General features: G+C 42.2%; 1 protein-coding gene across 3 annotated transcripts in view; it reads right to left on the bottom strand.

Moving 5' to 3' along the window:
• LOC112263410 (glutamate receptor ionotropic, delta-2) overlaps positions 1–13003 on the bottom strand; it is a 542976-nt gene that overhangs the window by 130452 nt on the left and 399521 nt on the right. The gene's annotated exons all lie outside the window — the stretch shown is intronic.

Raw genomic sequence — 13003 nt, forward strand, 5'->3', positions numbered from 1 at the left:
GTTTTGTTGTTGTGCACTCTCCTCAATCAATAGCATGGCATTTTTCACTGTAATAGCTACTGTTAATTGGATACTGCAGTTAGATTAACAAGAATTTAAGCTTTCTGCCCATATAAGACATGTCTATGTCCCAGAAAGTTGGCTGTTGTATACAATGTCATTCAAGTAATATTAGCACAGGTTAGCAGCAACCTTCCCGGTTTAGGGACACCCATCCCATAGAGGTTAAAGTAACTGTACAGTATTTCTAGATTGGTATGAAATCTGACCTATAATTAATTCCAATATGAGTGAAATACTTTTCCTTCCAATTTATTTTAATTAAGTGTGTTAAAAAGCAGCTTATCTGTGTTGGAATGGGGTATTTAGTATTTTTATTAGGACCATTAGCATTTGTGGGTGTACTGCAACAACAGAATGGTGTAAGCGTATACCGGTCATTACAAATATTAATGTGTAGGTTGCTGATTGGCCAAATTAGCCAATGAGGCAGGATGACATCATTCTCTATGAGGAAATTGCAAGCATTTTTCAGACTGTCTGTTTTTTTCCCACCTTTATTTAACCAGGTAAGCTAGTTGAGAACAAGTTCTCATTTACAACTGCAACCTGGCCAAGATAAAGCAAAGCAGTGTGACACAAACAACAACACAGAGTTACACATGGAAGAAACAAGTGTACAGTCAATAACACAACATACAGTGGGTGTAAATTGCGTGAGGAGGTAGGTAATAAATAGGCCATAGTAGTGAAGTAAAATTTAGAAGATTAACACTGAAGTGATAAATGAGCAGACGATGATGTGTAGAGATACTGGTGTGCAAAAGAGCAGACAAGTAAATAAAAACAATATGGGGATGAGGTAGGTAGATTGGGTGGGCTATTTACAGATGGACTATGAACAGCTGCAGCGATCGTTTAGCTGCTCAGATAGCTGATGTTTAAAGTTAGTGAGGGAAATATACAGTGCCTTGCGAAAGTATTCGGCCCCCTTGAACTTTGCGACCTTTTGCCACATTTCAGGCTTCAAACATAAAGATATAAAACTGTATTTTTTTGTGAAGAATCAACAACAAGTGGGACACAATCATGAAGTGGAACGACATTTATTGGATATTTCAAACTTTTTTAACAAATCAAAAACTGAAAAATTGGGCGTGCAAAATTATTTATTATTATTTACAGACAGATTATTTCACTTATAATTCACTGTATCACAATTCCAGTTGGTCAGAAGTTTACATACAATAGGTTGACTGTGCCTTTAAACAGCTTACACAACTTCAGAAAATGATGTCATGGCTTTAGAAGCTTCTGATAGGCTAATTGACATAATTTGAGTCAATTAGAGGTGTACCTGTGGATGTATTTCAAGGCCTACCTTCAAACTCAGTGCCTCTTTGCTTGACATCATGGGAAAATCAAAATAAATCAGTCAAGAACTCAGAAAAAAACATTGTAGACCTCCATAAGTCTGGTTCATCCTTGGGAGCAATTTCCAAATGCCTGAAGGTACCACGTTCATCTGCACAAACAATAGTACGCAAGTATAAACACCATGGGACCACGCAGCCGTCATACCGCTTAGGAAGGAGACGCATTCTGTCTCCTAGAGATTAACGTACTTTGGTGAAAATCAATCCCAGAACAACAGCAAAGGACGTTGTGAAGATGCTGGAGGCAACAGGTACACAGCATCATGTTGTGGGGGTACTTTGCTGCAGGAGGGACTGCTGCACTTCAAAAAATAGATGGCATCATGAGGTAGGAAAATTATGTGGATATATTGAAGCAACATCTCAAGACATCAGTCAGGAAGTTAAAGCTTGGTCTTCCAAATGGACAAGGACCCCAAGCATACTTCCAAAGTTGTGGCAAAATGGCTTAAGGACAACAAAATCAAGGTATTGGAGTGACCACTACAAAGCCCTGACCTCAATCCTATAGAAAATCTGTGGGCAGAACTGAAAAAGCATGTGCGAGCAAGGAGGCCTACAAACCTGACTCAGTTACACCAGCTCTGTCAGGAGGAATGGGCCAAAGTTCACCCAACTTATTGTGGGAAGCTTGTGGAAGGCTACCCAAAATGTTTCACCCAAGTTAAACAATTTAACGATTAAGGAATGTGTGTACAGATCCTTGCAACATGGGGCATTATCATGCTGAAACATGAGGTGATGGTAGCGGGTCAATGGAACAACAATGGGCCTGAGGATATCATCACGATAGCTCTGTGCATTCAAATTGCCATTGATAAAATGCAATGTGTTTGTTGTCCGTAGATTAGGCCTGCCTATACCATAACCCCACCGCCACCATGGGGAACTCTGTTCACAACGTTGACATCAGCAAAACGCCCACACAACGCCATACACACTTTCTGCCACCTACCCAGTACAGTTAAAACCGGCATTCATCCGTGAAGAGCACACGTCTCCAGTGTGCCACTGGCCATTGAAGGTGAGCATTTGCCCACTGTTGTCGGTTACGATGCCGAACTGCAGTCAGGTCAAGACCTTGTTGAGGACAACGAGCACACAGATGAGCTCACTTGGGACAGTTTCTGACAGTTTGTGCAGAAATTATTTGGTTGTGCAAACCCACAGTTTTATCAGCTGTCCAGGTAGCTGGTCTCAGACCATCCTGCTGGGGAAGAAGCCCGAGCCTGATGTGGATGTTCTGGACTGGTGTGGTTATATGTGGCTTGCAGTTGTGAGGCTGGTAAGACATACTGCCAAATTCACTTAAACAATGTTGGAGGTGGCTTATGGTAGAGAAATTAACATTCAATTATCTGGCAACATCTCTGGTGGACATTGCTGCAGTCAGCATGCCAATTGCTCGCTCGCTCAAAATGTGAGACATCTGTGGCATTGTGTTGTGTGACAATACTCACATTTTAGAGTTGCTTTTTATTGTCCCCAGCACAAGGTGCACCTGTGTAATGACCATGCTGTTTAATCAGCTTCTTGATATGCCACACCTGTCAGGTGGATGTATTATTTTGGCAAAGTACATATGCTCACTAACAGGGATATAAACAAATTTCTGTGCACAAACTTTGAGAGAAATAAGCTTTTTGTGTTTGGAAAAAACATGGGGCAAACACTTTACATGTTGCGTTTATATTTTTGTTCAGTATAAAACTGCATGTGTCACATATATGAGCCTATAAGTAATATATAAGGCATAAATATATGTCACATTTAGTGCATTCGGTAAGTATTCAGACACCTTTTTGTCACGTTACAGCCTTATTCTAAAAATGATTAAATAAAACATTTTCCTCATCAGTCTACTCACAATACACCATAATGACAAAGAGATGATTTGTAAAGGCACACACCTGTCTATATAAGGTCCCACAGTTGACAGTGCATATCAGAACAAAAACCAAGCCAAGAGGTCGAAAGAATTGCCCGTAGAGCGCTGAGACAGGATTTTCTTGAGGCACAGATATACCAAAACTTTTCTGCAGCATTGAAAGTCCCTGAGAACACAGTGGCCTCCAAGTTTGGAACCACAAAGACTATTCCTAGAGCTGGCCGCCCAGCCAAACTGATCAATTGGGGGAGAACGGCCTTGGTCAGTGAGGTGGCCAAGAACCCGATAGACACTCTGACATAGCTCCAGATTTCCTCTGTGTAGATGGGAGAACCTTCCAGAAGGACAACCACCTTTGCAGCACTCCACTAATCAGGCCTTACAGCGGCCAGGTACAGCGGCCAGACAGAAGCCACTCCTCAGTAAAAGGCACATGACAGACTGTTTGTAGTTTGCCAAAAGGCACCTAAAGGACTCTCAGACCATGACATACAAGATAATCTGGTCTGATGAAACCAAGATTTAATTATTTGGCCTGAATGCCAAGCGTCACATCTGGAGGAAACCTGGTAGCATTTCTATGGTAAGGCATGGTGGTAGCAGCATCATGCTGTGGGAATGATTTCAGCAGCAGTTGGGACTGGGAGACTTGTCAGGATTGATGGAAAGATGAACGGAGCAAAGTAGAGTCAGATCTCAGAATGGGGCGAAGGATCACTTTCCAACAGGACAACGACCCTAAGCACACAGCTCTGAATGTCCTTGAGTGGCCCAGCCAGAGCCTGGACTTGACTTGAACCCGATCGAACATCTCTGGAGAGACCTGAAAATAGCTGTGCAGCAATGCTCCCCATCCAACCTGACAGGGCTTGAAAGGATGTGCAGAGAAGAATGTGAGAAACTCCCCAAATACAGGTGTGCCAAGCTTGTAGCGTCATACCCAAGAAGACTTGTGGCTGCCAACATGTGTTTAACAAAATACTGAGTGAAGGGTCTGAATACTTATATATGTATATATATATATATATATATATATATATATATATATATATATATATATATATATATATATATATATATATATGGTATTTAATTAATTAATTAAAATAACCTGTTTTTGCTTTGTCATTACATGGTATTGTGTGTAGATTGATGAGGAAAAAATATTTAATGCATTTTAGGATAAGGCTGTAATGTAACAAAATGTGGAAAAAGCAATGTGTATGAAAATGGCCAATTCTTGAAAATTTCAACAAATACAGCACCTTCAGAAATTCAAATCAAAATCAAATCAAATCAAATTTTATTTGTCACATACACATGGTTAGCAGATGTTAATGCGAGTGTAGCGAAATGCTTGTGCTTCTAGTTCCGACAATGCAGTAATAACAAACAAGTAATCTAACTAACAATTCCAAAAAACTACTGTCTTATACACAGTGTAAGGGGATAAAGAATATGTACATAAGGATATATGAATGAGTGATGGTACAGAGCAGCATAGGCAAGATACAGTAGATGATATCGAGTACAGTATATACATATGAGATGAGTATGTAAACCAAGTGGCATAGTTAAAGTGGCTAGTGATACATGTATTACATAAGGATGCAGTCGATGATATAGAGTACATTATATACGTATGCATATGAGATGAATAATGTAGGGTAAGTAACATTATATAAGGTAGCATTGTTTAAAGTGGCTAGTGATATATTTTACATCATTTCCCATCAATTCCCATTATTAAAGTGGCTGGAGTTGAGTCAGTGTGTTGGCAGCAGCCACTCAATGTTAGTGGTGGCTGTTTTACAGTCTGATGGCCTTGAGATAGAAGCTGTTTTTCAGTCTCTCGGTCCCAGCTTTGATGCACCTGTACTGACCTCGCCTTCTGGATGACAGCGGGGTGAACAGGTAGTGGCTCGGGTGGTTGATGTCCTTGATGATCTTTATGGCCTTCCTGTAGCATCGGGTGGTGTAGGTGTCCTGGAGGGCAGGTAGTTTGCCCCCGGTGATGCGTTGTGCAGACCTCACTACCCTCTGGAGAGCCTTACGGTTGAGGGCGGTGCAGTTGCCATACCAGGCGGTGATACAGCCCACCAGGATGCTCACGATTGTGCATCTGTAGAAGTTTGTGAGTGCTTTTGGTGACAAGCCAAATTTCTTCAGCCTCCTGAGGTTGAAGAGGCACTGCTGCACCTTCTTCACGATGCTGTCTGTGTGAGTGGACCAATTCAGTTTGTCTGTGATGTGTATGCCGAGGAACTTAAAACTTGCTACCCTCTCCACTACTGTTCCATCGATGTGGATGGGGGTGTTCCCTCTGCTGTTTCCTGAAGTCCACAATCATCTCCTTAGTTTTGTTGACGTTGAGTGTGAGGTTATTTTCCTGACACCACACTCCGAGGGCCCTCACCTCCTCCCTGTAGGCCGTCTCGTCGTTGTTGGTAATCAAGCCTACCACTGTTGTGTCGTCCGCAAACTTGATGATTGAGTTGGAGGCGTGCGTGGCCACGCAGTCGTGGGTGAACAGGGAGTACAGGAGAGGGCTCAGAACGCACCCTTGTGGGGCCCCAGTGTTGAGGATCAGCGGGGAGGAGATGTTGTTGCCTACCCTCACCACCTGGGGGCGGCCCGTCAGGAAGTCCAGTACCCAGTTGCACAGGGCGGGGTCGAGACCTAGGGTCTCGAGCTTGATGATGAGCTTGGAGGGTACTATGGTGTTGAATGCCGAGCTGTAGTCGATGAACAGCATTCTCACATAGGTATTCCTCTTGTCCAGATGGTTTAGGGCAGTGTGCAGTGTGGTTGAGATTGCATCGTCTGTGGACCTATTTGGGCGGTAAGCAAATTGGAGTGGGTCTAGGGTGTCAGGTAGGGTGGAGGTGATATGGTCCTTGACTAGTCTCTCAAAGCACTTCATGATGACGGATGTGAGTGCTACGGGGCGGTAGTCGTTTAGCTCAGTTACCTTAGCTTTCTTGGTAACAGGAACAATGGTGGCCCCCTTGAAGCATGTGGGAACAGCAGACTGGTATAGGGATTGATTGAATATGTCCGTAAACACACCGGCCAGCTGGTCTGCGCATGCTCTGAGGGTGCGGCTGGGGATGCCGTCTGGGCCTGCAGCCTTGCGAGGGTTAACACGTTTAAATGTCTTACTCACCTCGGCTGCAGTGAAGGAGAGACCGCATGTTTTCGTTGCAGGCCGTGTCAGTGGCACTGTATTGTCCTCAAAGCGGGCAAAAAGTTATTTAGTCTGCCTGGGAGCAAGACATCCTGGTCCGTGACTGGGCTGGATTTCTTCCTGTAGTCCGTGATTGACTGTAGACCCTGCCACATGCCTCTTGTGTCTGAGCCATTGAATTGAGATTCTACTTTGTCTCTGTACTGGCGCTTAGCTTGTTTGATAGCCTTGCGGAGGGAATAGCTGCACTGTTTGTACTCAGTCATGTTACCAGACACCTTGCCCTGATTAAAAGCAGTGGTTCGCGCGTTCAGTTTCACACGAATGCTGCCATCAATCAACGGTTTCTGGTTAGGGAATGTTTTAATCGTTGCTATGGGAACGACATCTTCAAAGCACGTTCTAATGAACTCGCACACCGAATCAGCGTATTCGTCAATGTTGTTGTCTGACGCAATACGAAACATCTCCCAGCCCACGTGATGGAAGCAGTCTTGGAGTGTGGAGTCAGCTTGGTCGGACCAGCGTTGGACAGACCTCAGCGTGGGAGCCTCTTGTTTTAGTTTCTGTCTGTAGGCAGGGATCAACAAAATGGAGTCGTGGTCAGCTTTTCCGAAAGGGGGGCGGGGCAGGGCCTTATATGCGTCGCGGAAGTTAGAGTAACAATGATCCAGGGTCTTTCCACCCCTGGTTGCGCAATCAATATGCTGATAAAATTTAGGGAGTCTTGTTTTCAGATTAGCCTTGTTAAAATCCCCAGCTACAATGAATGCAGCCTCCGGATAAATCGTTTCCAGTTTGCAGAGAGTTAAATAAAGTTCGTTCAGAGCCATCGATGTGTCTGCTTGGGGGGGGATATATACGGCTGTGATTATAATCGAAGAGAATTCTCTTGGTAGATAATGCGGTCTACATTTGATTGTGAGGAATTCTAAATCAGGTGAACAGAAGGATTTGAGTTCCTGTATGTTTCTTTCATCACACCATGTCACGTTGGCCATAAGGCATACGCCCCCGCCCCTCTTCTTACCAGAAAGATGTTTGTTTCTGTCGGCGCGATGCGTGGAGAAACCCGCTGGCTGCACCGCTTCGGATAGTGATCACAACCCTTTACTTTTTCCACATTTTGTTGCATTACAGCCTGAATTTGTGGATTCAACTGAGATTTTTTGTCGCTAGTCCAAACACAATCCCCCATAATGTCAAAGTGGAATCATGTTTTTAGACATTTTTACAAATGAATAAAACATTTAAATGTCTTGAGTCAATGAGTATTCAACTCCTTTGTTATGGGAAGTCTAAATATGTTCAGGATTAAAAATGTTGCTTGACAAGTCACATAATAAGTCGCATGGACAAACTCTGTGTGCAATAATAGTGTTGAATATTATTTTTGTATGGCTACCTCATCTCTGTACCCCAAACATACAATTATCAGTAAGGTCCCTCAGGCGAGCAGTGAATTTCAAACAAAGATTCAGCCACATAGACCAGGGAGGTTTTTCCAATCCGTAGCAAAGAAGGGCACCTATTAGTAGATGGGTAAAAAACAATAAAAGCAGACATTGAATATCCCTTTGAGCATGTTATTAATTATACTTTGAATGGTGTATCAATACATGCAGTCATTACAAAGATACACTCGTCCTTCCTAACTCAGTTGCTGAAGAGGATGGAAACCGCTCAGGGATTTCAACATGAGGCCAATGGTGACATTAAAACAGTTCCAGATTTTAATGGCTGTGATAGGAGAGAACTGAGGATGGATCAACAACATTGTAGTTACTCCACAAAACTATCATAACTGACAGAGTGAAAAGAAGGAAGCCTGCACAGAATAATCAAATCAAATCAAAGTTCATTTGTCACGTGCGCTGAATACAACAGGTGTATATCTTACAGCGAAATGCTTAATTACAGGCTCTAACCAATTGTGCAAAAAAGGTATTAGGTGAGATAGTATGTACATGAATGTATAGTTAAAGTGACTTTGCATATATGATAAACAGAGAGTAGCAGCACCGTAAAAGAGGGGTTGGGGGGTGGCACACAATGCAAATAGTCCGGGTAGCCAATTGATTACCTTTCAGGAGTCTTATGGCTTGGGGGTAAAAACTGTTGAGAAGCCTTTTTGTCCTAGACTTGGAACTCCGGTACCGCTTGCCATGCTGGAGTAGAGAAAACAGTCTATGACTGGGGTGGCTAGGGTCTTTAACAATTTTTAGGGCCTTCCTCTGACACCACCTGGTCGAGGTCCTGGATGGCAGGAAGCTTGACCCTAGTGATGTACTGTGCCGTTCGCACTACCCTCTGTAGTGCCTTGCGGTCGGAGACCAAGCAGTTGCCATACTAAGCAGTGATGCAACCAGCTCTTGATGTTGCAGCTGTAGAACCTTTTAAGGATCTGAGAACCCAGTCTCTAGAGGGGGAATGGGTTTTATTGTGCCCTCTTCATGATTGTCTTGGTGTGCTTGGAACATGTTAGTTTGTTGGTGATGTGGACACCAAGGAACTTGAAGCTCTCAACCTGCTCCACTACAGCCCCGTCGATGAGAATGGGGGCGTGCTCGGTCCTCCTTTTCCTGTAGTCCACAATCATCTCCTTAGTCTTGGTTACGTTGAGGGAGAGGTTGTTCCACCAATATTTCTGTATTTAATGTTCAATGCATTTCCAAAAATGTCTAAAAACATGTTTTCACTTTGTCATTATGGTGTATTGTGTGTAGATGGGTGAAATATATTCCTGGGTGGGGTGGTATTAATATTATTATTATCATTTACTATTATCATTATTGTTGTTATCATAACTAGGAAGTCGGGGCACCACGGAAGAACGTTTATAGAGCTGTTGTCTTCCGAATAAACTCTTAAAGACCTGGTATTCTTTTATATCAATAGCAGTCAATTATTAATCGTCATCTTATTCAGTCTCATCTGAACGTCATAAAGTTCTTGGTTATCTTCACGAATGGACAGCAGTCCTCACTTCATCGGGAATACAAAAGGTTGACTTTCGTCAATGAGCTTTTGTAGTGGGGGAGAGAAGGGCGTGTTTTATAGTTCACAACCAATGCCTGTTCACTTGGGCGGGGCCACTGAGTGAGCATGGTTCACTTATGAAAACAATTCTCTCATTTAGAAGCTAAAATTACATTTAATCTTTTCACAAATAGTTTCATATTTAAACATTTAAATCGCACAACTATTCCATGCGAATCTGATAACTATACTGTGTAGACTTCCCAAGATACACTTTATGTCGGCCTATCATCAGTAATAATGTGTCAGATGACAACTGACCTGACATCATATTCTTTAAGTACCAACGGATATTTTCAACTGGTTGGATTACCGAAATATGGTTACGTTCCCAACCTTTAGATGTCACCATACTCCCTCTGTGTTAACAAAAGGCTTTCCAAGAGTCCAATCTCGAGAGCAGAAAGAGGAAAGGGGGAAAGGTATTTATGGGGGTGTCACGACTTCCGCCGAAGTTGGTCCCTTTCCTTGTTCGGGCGACGTTCGGCGGTCGACGTCACCGGTTTTCTAGCCGCCACCGATACACTTTTCATTTTCCATTTGTTTTGTCTTCATTGTACACACCTGGTTTCCATTCCCATAATTATATGTTCCTTATTTAACCCTCTGTTTCCCCCATGGTTTTGTTCCTGTTTGTTCATTGTAAGTTGGTCTCATTTTGTGAGCTTAATTATATTCCTTCTTGGAATATTTGTTGTTATGAGTAAAGTTACATTTATTACTCATCTCTGTGTCCTGAGCCTGACTCCGCCTTACCTGCTACACCTGGGGGTCATAAATCTCACCAACAGGGCAACGTCATGACAACGCTCTGTGCACTGCAATGGAAGCACAGTGTGATTTCACTGAGGTATGTATAAATTATGAAATTCTCATTACTAGTTGATATAATTTTTGGGGGGATACCCATCCAATTGGGTGATTTTCTTTTTCAAAGGAAAACATGCAGGAAATTAGGCGATGGTGGTGCCTAGTTCTCCTGCAGAACTTTCCCATGCTGTAAGTCTTAAACATTATAAAAACATTTCATTTGCATCCTTGTTTCGCTGTAGCCAGACTGACCTGAAAATATTTTCATATGTCATTCACTCACTAAGGTCTGAAGAAGAAAGATCGAAAAATGCAGTGAAAACAAAACACACTACAGGTAAGAGGTGTCATATGATGAGTGGTATGGTCTTAAACCACCCCCTCCTTCTCATATGATGAGTGGTATAGTCTTAACCCCCCTCCTCCTCCTCATATGATGAGTGGTATAGTCTTAAACCAATGTTAAAAGACTCAAACCACCCCCTCTCCAAAATATTTCAGGATGATGTAGAAGACGCAGCCCCCCCAAGAAGTCACAGCATGTCACATCAGCATCCAGCTCTGCAGCATCAGGTACTGTATAGACTTTTAGCTAAAGTAAGGTGCATTCTTGTACACATATCCCTAGAGGTTCCCCTACATTACTTAATGACAACAATCTGCTTTCTTTCTAGACAATAATGAAAACATAATGCACGGTCGAACTGGGAGCTGTGAACTGGGTATGTAGTCTACTGTGTGTAATGCTGAAGGCTTGATGCATGGCACAATATAATAGTTCATATGACTTGTTGAGTAGCTTTAGATAATTCTGAAAACCCCTTTAGTAATATTGGCTTTTGTCTGCATGGTGGTGTTGTGAAAGTGGGGTGTAATTTGTCTTTATCACCCAATGAGGTACTACTCTTAATATTTATTCTTCCTTTTTCTTCAAGGAAGCAGATGTTCTTCTAAGGGACACCGTAGAGGCAGCAAGGTGGTGCGAACGCCAAACATTTAAAGGCACCGTTTCCCTCCCTAGTGTAATTGGTATGGACGGGGAAGACCGCATTACAACCCTTAAAGAAATACGGTTGTATGATGGCCTGGATGAAGAGGAACATATCCTCAAGGAACCATTCATGTTCTCGTTCCAGTTACAGAGAGATTATGAGATGTTCTATGTGGGGGCAGTTGACAACAAGAAAATGACTGTCTGCCTCTTTTGATGAGCAGGAGTGAAGCCATTTTTGAGGAGTGGTCAAACCTTGTTTTTCTCTGCTGGGTTAATTGTTTCAACTGTTAATTGTGTTATGTTGTTCAGTAAAGATGATGTAGAAGTCACCCGAGTATCTGATCTCTTTACTGGAGCTGGTATAACTTAGTGTACAAAGCAGATTCACCCTTGTCAGTATGTCTATATGGTATAGTCTGTCTCCATTCTCATGAGGAAAGTAAATAGCATTATAAATCAGGATAGGTAGTAACTGTATATATATATATGCTCAATGAAATAATCTAATTACAAAGTTATAACATTTATCAACACAATTTTAACAGTACATGACATACATAACAAGTCTGTTGTTCACTGCAACCATATCAGTAGCTTGTCTCAAATGTAGCATGAAGCAAAAAGTGCTACAACACATGTGCTGGTACCACTTTCTATAATATTTCTTACATTCTTCAAAAATGAACTGTGTTTGTATTCAACGTGTGCCTTACACAAACGTGTGTGTTTGTATTCAGTGTGTGATCAGACTGTCAAACCTCAGATGGACAAAAAAAAACACACCGGTGGGCGGGGTCAAACATGGGCGGAGTCAAACGTTTGACTCTGCCCACATTGAGCCCGGCCCCGAACTGCACACTGCAGTCAGGGGTACTTGATTGTGGCTTGGTGTATTGATTGACTTGGTGTATTGATAGATCATCCAAAGTAATTAATAACTTCACCATGCTCAAAGGGATATTCAATGTTAGATTTTTTATTTTACCCATCTACCAATAGGTGCCCTACTTTGCGAGGCATTGGAAAACCTCCCTGGTCTTTGGTTGAATTGTTGTTTGAAATTCATTGCTCGATTGAGGCACCTTAAACATATTTGCATGTGTGTGGTACTGTACAGAGATGAAGTAGTCATTCAAAAATCATCATAAACCCTATTATTGCACACAGACTCCATACAACAGTCCATGCAACTAATTATGTGACTTAAGTACATTTTTACTCCTGAACTTATTTAAACTTGCCATAACAAAGAGATTCCATACTTACTAACGCAAGACATTTCAGCTTTTCATTTTTAATTCACTTGTAACAATTTCAAAAAACATGATTACACTTTGCCATTATGGCGTTTTATGTATAGGCCAGGCTGTGACACAACAAAATGTGGGGAAAAAAATCAAGGTGTGTGAATACTTTCTGAAGACACTAACACATGTTGCTACTAGTCCCCTTCACTCTCTCCAGTCGGTTCATCCTCTCCCTCTCAGACCCAGCAGTCTCCACCACTTTTTTACATTACATGTTGCAAATGCATTCCACTTGTGTCCGATGAGTTTTTCCACAACATAACATTCCCATGAAGTAAAATACGTATACTGAAAGGGTGTGTGTGAGTGTTAATGTGTGTGTGTGTGTGTGTGTGCGTCCGT

Source organism: Oncorhynchus tshawytscha, linkage group LG12, assembly GCF_018296145.1.
Source record: "Oncorhynchus tshawytscha isolate Ot180627B linkage group LG12, Otsh_v2.0, whole genome shotgun sequence".
Taxonomy (NCBI): Eukaryota; Metazoa; Chordata; class Actinopteri; order Salmoniformes; family Salmonidae; genus Oncorhynchus; species Oncorhynchus tshawytscha.